This window comes from Panthera onca, chromosome D3, assembly GCF_046562875.1.
Source record: "Panthera onca isolate mPanOnc1 chromosome D3, mPanOnc1 haplotype 2, whole genome shotgun sequence".
Classification (NCBI taxonomy): Eukaryota; Metazoa; Chordata; class Mammalia; order Carnivora; family Felidae; genus Panthera; species Panthera onca.
Window position 1 is genome coordinate 15,616,312 of NC_138350.1, and position 8,722 is coordinate 15,625,033.

Below are 8,722 nucleotides of genomic sequence, written 5' to 3' on the forward strand. Positions count from 1 at the left end.
TTGTGTGCACAGGTGACCCACAGAGTTCTTGAGAGCTTTATACCACTGCCAGCTTGGACTGAATGGGACAGAGAGAGGGACCAAATGAAAGGAGGCTGTCTTTTAGAATTCTGCAGGCGGGAAACCACCCGAGCAAACCTGCCGCATTTCACAAAGAAGGGAGGGTAGAGCCGTAGGCCATGAGAGGTACTCCCAGGCCCTGAAACCTGAGGGGGTTTGCCCAGCTGGATTTCAGAATGGTTTGGGACCATGGTTCCTCTTTTCCTCCATTTTCTTCCCTTTTGAATGTCTGTATACTTGTCATCCTATAGCTTCCTGCTGCCAGATTTTGGGAGAGGATAATTGGTTTTCGAGTTTCACGGGTACACTGTGCTCTGGGATGGAGTCTGCTTGGAGCCTGGCTCACAGCTGGCCTAAGTGCCGTAGAAGACGAGATCTGGGGCTTTGAGTTGCTGCTGCAGTGGGTTGAGACTCTTAGGGACCAAAGCAATGGGATGGACGTATTTTGCGTGTGGATGGATATGAATCACTGGGGGCTAGAGGGAGGACTATGGCGGGCAGGATAATGCCTCGCCACCCCCCAAAGACATCCACATCCTAATTCCTGGGACATGCACAGAGAAAGGGACCTTGCAGGCACGATGAAGGGTTGGACTGTGAGGAGGGGAGAGTGTCCTGGATTCGGAGTGCCTTTCCAGGCTGCAGTTGGAGAGGGAGAGATGGGCTGTAGACGGGGTGGGCTGTCGGAGAGTCACAACATCACTAGCTCCGAGGACAGAGGAAGGGGGCCAGGAGCCCAGGAACACGGGTGGCCTCCAGAAGTTAGCAAAGGTAAGGCAGTGGTTTGTCCCCCGGAGCCTCCAGGAAGGAACGTGGCCCCTACTGATGCCGTGATTTTACCCAGTGAGACCAGTGTGGCACTTCTGACCTCTGAAGTTGTAAGGTAACACGTTTGTATTGTCTTAAACCGCTAAGTTGGTTGGTGCAGCAGAAATAGAAGAATAATAGGGACATCATACTCTCTTGACCCCCTCACAGCTCCAGGCTCCCCTGACTCCCCCACCAAGCCGGCTGGTCTTCCAGCAATTGTGCTTTCCAGCTTCTTGCTGTCGGCGCCACCCCTGGACCATGTGATGCGTCAGGAGGCCAGCTCTGTGATGGCCTCTCCTGTCAGTGCTGGCCCGCAGAGGACAGCCACCTCTGGACTTCTTAGCGACGCGTGCCCCCCCCCCCCCCCCACTGTATTCCTGATGGCCTCCTTCTGGCCGTGTGTGAAACATCTATTCCAGCATGCCCACTTAACTTAGGCTCTTTATTCTCTTGCCCAATCATTTCTGGCTTTTCCAGGATTCTAAGAGCTAACCAAGCGGTAAGTTGGCTCCAACTCCTGGGTGCTTGCTTGGGTGTTAAACCCCAATCCCGAAAGAAGTGCAAGCAAGTCAACTAATTATCGTGTATCTCACCTTACGTTCCAGCTTTCTTGCTTCAAGTCCACCCCAGGACCACTGCCCAGGCTCCTGCTGGTGCGTGCCAGCTACTTCTTTAGTGTTGTGGTAGGCATAAGTCTACTTTTAAAAAAATGTTTACTTATTTTTGAAAATAAATAATAAATAAAATAATAAAATAAATAAAATAATAAAATAAATAAAAATAAACTGAGAGAGCGAGCGGAGGAAAGGCAGAGAGAGGGGGAGACAGAGGATCTGAAGTGGGCTCCGTGCTGACAGCCTGTTGCGGGGCTCCAACCCACGAACTGTGAGATCGTGACCTGAGCTGAAGTCGGACGCTTAACCGACTGAGCCACCCAGGCGCCCCAACATGCGAGAATTTATGAAGAGGAATGTCTCTGTGGTGGAGAACAGGGAGGGAGTTAGAGGAGGCTGGGTGAACGAACAGCCCCAAGGGAAGGAGAGAAGTTTGGGTGGAAGCATCCTAGGCTTTTGCGCAGCATCAGGAAAGTTCAGCAAAGCCTTCGGGAAGTCTTCCAGCCGAACTGAGCCATCAGGGGAGTCTCTCGTCTCCCGGGAAAAGGTCTGCCCTCTTTCCCTGTGGCACTAGTCACTGACTGGGAGCACCTTGTGGGAGGTGGCCTTGGTGCAGATGCCAGCGCGGATTTTAGAGGAAAGCGGCTGAAGTCTTCGGTCAGTTGTATTCCCTGTACTTGGGGGTCTGAGAAGTCCATTTTCATGGCCCCCAACCTCCATCTTCATGTTAATCTGGACCTACTACCCACAGTATCGTTCTGGAACTTTCCTTGTCATCTTTCTTGCGTTAGATTCCTTGTTTCTTGGATCCTGGGTCTTTTTTGTTTTATTACGTAGTTTTGATAGAGTATTTTCTCTAGGAGCTTCCTGAGAAAAGATGAGTGAGAGGCAATTTTTTAAAGGCCTTGCATATCTGAAATATTTTTAGTCTATTGTTTATTGAGCCCTTGGTAGCGAGGCAGGGTATAGAATTCTAGTCTGGAATTATGATTCTTCAGAATTTTGAAGGCATTGGTTGTCTTTTAGCTTCCAATGTTACCATTTAGAAGTCCAGAGCCATTTTGTTCTTGAATCTTCGTAGGTGACATGTATTTTCTCAGAGTGTGTAGCACCCTCCCCTTGTCTCCAGTGTTCTGAGAGATGTTTTAAGTTTTTTTTTTTTTAATTCATTTTGAGAGAGAGTGTGCGTAAGCTGGTGAGGGGCAGAGAAAGTGGGAGAGAGAGAGAATCCCAAGCAGGCTCCGAGCTGTCAGCGTAGAGCCCGATGTAGGACTTGAACTCACGAAATGTGAGATCATGACCTGACCAAAACCAAGAGCTGGACACTCAACCAACTGAGCCATCGAGGCACTTAAGACAGTGTGTCCTGATGTGGGTCATTTGCATCCATTTAGCTGAGCGTTTGCTGGGCTTTCTCAAGCTGGAGATTCATATTCTGAGCTTCTGAAATATTACATTATTTCTTTATTTTATTCTCTTTTTGGTTTTCTTTCTAAAACGCCCATGAATCTGATGTTCAGTCTCTTGTTAATTGAAACTCGAATTTTTTCTCTCCTTTTTTCCTTCTTTGTCTCTCCGCCCTACTTTTTGGGGCCCTTTAATTCCATCTTCCTGTTCTTATTTGTTTGACAAACACATATTGAGCACCTGGAATGGGTGTTGGACAGCAGTGAATGAGACAGAGCCCTTGCTGGGTTTTATTTTTCATATCTACTTCTAGTCCTACTGTGCAATAGAGAAAGTGGTCAGTTGTCTTCACTCTTCAGATTACGAGGTTTGTGAGGATTGCGACTTTCACAATATTCTGTAAGAACTAAAAAGGTTATGATTTCTAGGATAGTAAATAGGTATTCATAAGATTGATCTAATAAATGCTAGTAATTTGATCAGATTTGTTCTACTAGTGTTTATTATAGCACCTAGTACATTTGGGATACTGTACAAGCCACTGGGGGAAATAGGAAAAAAACAAAAATTCCTTTTCTTACAGTCCTTATAGGATAATGGGGGTGGGGATGGGAAGCAGACAGACAAGTAATAGCCTGAATAAATACAGGGCAAGAAAAGAATGGAGTTCTATGAGAGCATAACATAGAGGAATCAGAGCTCGAATGGTAGGTCACAGGCTTCCCTGACAAGGCGACAGGTGAACTGAGATCTGAAAGATGAGATGGCATTAATAAGACAGAGAACCTGGAGGAGAACAGTCCCAGTCTAGGGAATGGCTTGTGCAAATGTCCCGTGGCGGGAGAGGAGCATGGTTTTTAAGGAATGGAAGGGCATCTTGAGGATGGAGGGAGGGAGCATGGTGTGAAAGGAAGCTAGAGAGGCAGGGAGGACCATGTGGCCCCAGCCCTTTGTGTCACATTACAAATTTCTGCCTTGAGAGCAACAAGAAACCACTGGCCCACTTGACTCAGAGGGGTATATGAGAATATGTCCATTTTGGAAAGACCACTCTGGCTGTGTTGTACAAAGCAGGTAATGGGAGATGGAAGGGGAGGGTGGTCAGAGTGAGTTAGAAGGCTCCTGTAATAATCTAGGGATGAGGTGGTATTATCTTGGACCAGAGTGGAGACAGAGGAAATGGAGAGAAATAGATAGATCCCAGGGGCGTTTAGCAGTATAAACGACAGGGGTCGGTGATGGATTGACTGGTCATGGGGGAGAGCACAAGATCTGCCGCAAACATTATGAGCCTTTCTATATACATTTTTTTAAAAATGTTTTTAATGTTTATTTTTGAGAGGAGGGCAGGGGCAGAGAAAGAGGGAGACACAGAATCCGAAGCAGGCTCCAGGCTCTGAGCTGTCTGCACAGAGCCTGATGCGGGGCTCAAACTCACGAACTATGAGATTGTGACCTGAGCTGAAGTTGGACGTCTAATCAACTTAGCCACCCAGGCACCCCTCTGTATATATCTTCAACTACATTTTTATTTCTATCAATTTCTTGTGTTTCATTTTTGCCTATATAATTTGATATGTTTGGCAGTAAAAGTTCATAACAACATCAGATTTTAAGATTTCTATTTTACTATTTTTTTTAGAGAGAGAGAGAAAGAGAGAGCGTGTGCACATGCGTGCACAAGTGAGGGGGAGGGGCAGAAGAAGAGAGAGAGAGAATCCCAAGCAGGCTCGACACTCAGTGCAGAGCCCAACGTGGGGCTCGATCCTACAACCCTGGGATCACGACCTGAGCTGAAATCAAGAGTCGGATGCTCAACTGACTGAGCCACCCAGGTGCCCCATGATTTTTATATTTAATTGCTGAAATAATAACTGAAAACACTGTCATGAAGCACTCAAAATTATGGACAGTCCCTATTTATGGCTCCCAGTCCTGTTTCCCTCTCTAAAAGAAACCTTGGCTCACAGCTTGGGTTGGACAATGATAGATTCAGTGTGGATTAGGGTCTCCACCTTTATGAAACTTTTGTTTTGCTTAATTTACCAAAATTCAACTTTGCTGGACCTATCATGTCCTTTCTTTTCATGTATATTTGCTTGGTACATCTTTGCTTGAACTCTGACTTTGGAAATTTTGAGTCACTTCTCAGTGGTTGGATTTATTTTTTTGGTCAGATTTGAATTTTTTCTTCTAACAAGTGACTTTATCTCACTTATGTCAGTACCAGATTCTTGATCTTTGTTTTCACCTTTTTCACATTGTCCTCTTTTAAATGCTTCCCTATTATTTTCTTTGCTCATCTTCTGCTGTAGTGTCTTCACCTGGGTAATTTGGAAAATTGACATTTTTAGTTCTCCTAGTTGCTATCTTTAACTTTAATATATTTAGGTGTATTATTTCCAGTTTCTCATCTTCAGAAACGGGTCAGGATGCTGACTTCTCTGAGGAAGAAGAAATAAGCGTGCATTCCCTTCTTTCTTCTCTGCCCTGTATCTCACACATCTGTTGGTGCTTCCCAGTAGATTACTGCATCATGTATCATCCGCTTTAGGAATGGTGACAAGTGACATCATTTTGTGATCTTAATTCTCTTCTGTAGGAAAGAAGAGGAGGTGGGTCTGTCTTGCTCTTTTTCACCACAGGGAATGACTGGCCTGAGGCACCTTTGCCCCAAGAGGAGGGTGTTTGCGACGGGACGGTATGTGCAGCCTGGTTTGGCCAAGAGCCTGGCCTGTGGCCTGAGTCTGTGGTTAATAGCGTGGCTTTCCTTGGGTATACTTGGTGACCCACTGGCTCTTTCCTGCCTCTGGGCTGTGCACTGGCTGTTCCTGCTGCCTGGCCAAACGTTCTTTCAGTGATGTATTTTTTTTTTTATTACTTAATATAGGCACAAGTTAAAAAACTCAGTACAAAAGTGCCTGCTATAGTGAAGTCAGTCTCCTTCCCATCCCACATCCCCGCAGGGCAGCAGCTATTACCCATCCTTACAACTTCCTGGAGACGTCTGTGTGTGGATGACGGTATCGGTCTGGATCACTTTCGCGTGAACAGGCCCACACTGTTCTACATCTTGCTTTTTCTAGTTAACAATGTCTCTTGCGGATTACCAGATCTGTACTTGGAGATCTGCCTTGTGCTTGTTAATAACTTCATGGTACTCGCTTTTATGGATGTACCATGATTTAAATCTCCTGATTTGAGGACATTTTTGCCGGTTCTTAGCCACGGTGATTACTGTGCAGAACATCCTTGGCACCTAGTAAACACTGTGCATGTTAGCTTTGATGACTGTCTTTCTTGTTCTCAGAACAAATGTGAGTGGCAGGCACTGTCCTTTCCACCTGGAATTCCTGGGAGATGCAGTTCGGACCCTCTTGTCCTGTTGTCTATGTTTTATAACCTCTCTTTCACATTGTCATCTGTCTCTGTGCGCTCCCTTCTGGAAAATTTCCTCAGCTGTTTCAGGTTTAGTAATTCAGTCTCCATATTTCAGTCCATCAATTAAATTACTTTGTTGTTGTTGTTTTAGAATTTAGAAGTTTGTTTTCATATCTAAAAGATTTTAAGGATAATTATTAGCACAAGCATGTGCAAACTAAAAAAAAAAAATGTGATGTCAATTATACAGTTGATTAAAGCAGTGCTTGGAGGAATCCTGAGCAAAGTTTAAAACTGATACCCCAAAACAGGGATTCCTGAATTTGCTTTTTTCCTCATACTTCTATTTTCTGCTGATTTCTTTCAATTTAAGTGTGATGGTTTTGTTTTGTTTTGAGTCTATTGATATGAATGACATTGATTGATCTTTGAATCTTAAGCCACACTTGCATTCATGGAATAAACCCATCTTGGTCATGATATAGTGTCCTTTCTATATATTGTTGGATTCAATTTGCTAAAATTTTGTTGAGAATTTTTATGTCTGGGTTCATAAGGGATACTGATCTGTAGTTTTCTTGTATTGTCTTTCTGGTTTTGGTACAATACTGACCCTGCCCCCACCCCACCCCCCTCCCCAGGAAATATATTTCCTTCTTTTCAATTTTCTGGGAGAATTTTAGAGAATTAGTATTATTTCTTTCTGGAATGTTTGGTAAGACTCACTATTGAGGACATTGGGCCTGGACTTTTCTTTATGTGGAAAGGTTTTAAGCTATAAATTCCATTTAGTAGATTCAGGACTACTCATGTCATCTGTTATTTTTTCATTGGGCTCTGGTAGTTTTTTGTCTTTCAAGAAATTGTTCCATTTCAATTAAATTCTCAAATTTATTGACAGGAAGTTCATAATATTTTATTAATATCCTTTTCAAAGCTGTAGACTCTGTGGGATGTTCCCAGTCTCATTCCTGGTATTAGTAATTTGTGCCCCTGATCAGTTTGGTTAAATGTTTATGAATTTTATCAATCTTCTCCAAGTATCAGCTTTTGGCTTAACTGATTTTTTTCTCTATTATTTTTCTGTATTTGATTTCATTGCTCTTTCTGCTTTAATCTTTATTATTTCCTCTTGTGCTTACTTTAGGTTTAATTTGGTCTTCACATTTTAGTTTATTAAAGTGAAAGCTTAGGTATTGGAGACTTTTCTTCATTTCAAATATCAACATTTAATGCTATATATTCCATCTAAGCACGGCTTTGGCAGTAATCCCATAGGTTTGAAATACGTTTTCATTTTCTTTCCATTCAAAGAGTCTTTTTTTCCCTAAAATTTCCTGTGATTGCTCCCCTCTCCCTCTTGATCCATGGGTTATTCAGAAGTGAGCAATTTAAGGGGCTCTTGGGGGAGCTCAGTCAGTTAAGTGTCCTACTCTTGATTTCAGCTCAGGTCTTGATTTCATCTTGTGTCATGAGATTGAGCACCACATTGGGCGCTGTGCTGAATGTGGAGCCTGCTTGGGATTCTCTCTCTCCCCCTCTGCCCCTCCCCTGCGCTCACATGCTCTCTCTCAAAATAAATAAATAAACATTAAAAAAAAAAAGAAGTGAGCTACTTAAGTTTCCAAATATTTGAAGATTTTTTTAGATCTTTGTTAATGATTTTTAATTTTGTTGTGTAGAGTGTTCTAGAAGTGTTAATAGGTCAAATTAACCTATTAATTGGTTGACTATATTGTTTGTCCTCATTTTCTATTTACTTACTCTGAATTAGTGAGAGGGATATTGAAATCTCAGCTACAATTTTGAGTTAGACTACTTTTATCTCTATCAGTTTGCTCCATGTATTTTGAAATTGTATTATTAGCTGCATAAACACTCAGAATTTGGGCTTCTGATAAATTAATCACCTTATTGTTATGGGATGATCTGCTTTATTCTTGGTAATACCCCTTGTTCTGAAAACTATTTTGATATTAACATAGCCACTCCAGTTTTCTTATGATTTGTGTTAGCATGATATATATTTTCCATTCTCTTACTTTTTATCTATATGTGTCTTTATTCTTAAAGTTGGTTTCTCAGATTACATATAACTGGGTCTTGATTTTAAAGTCCTGTCTGAGAATCTGCCTTTTAATTGTGTGTTTAGACCATTTACATTTAATGTGATTATTGATGTTTGGTTTTAAATCTACCATCTTGCAATTGGTTTTCTACTCTTCTCATCTCTTGTTTCTTCCCTTATTTTAGATTATTTTTATGATTACATTTGATCTCATTTGTTGGCTTACTTTCTTATTTTAGGATTTACTCTAGGATTTACAGTATACTTCTTTAATTTGTCTCAGTTTATGTTTAAATATTATACTACCTAACATATAAGAATATTAAAACAGTATATTTCCATTTCCTCTCTTCCAACTTTTGTATGATTGCTGTCATACATT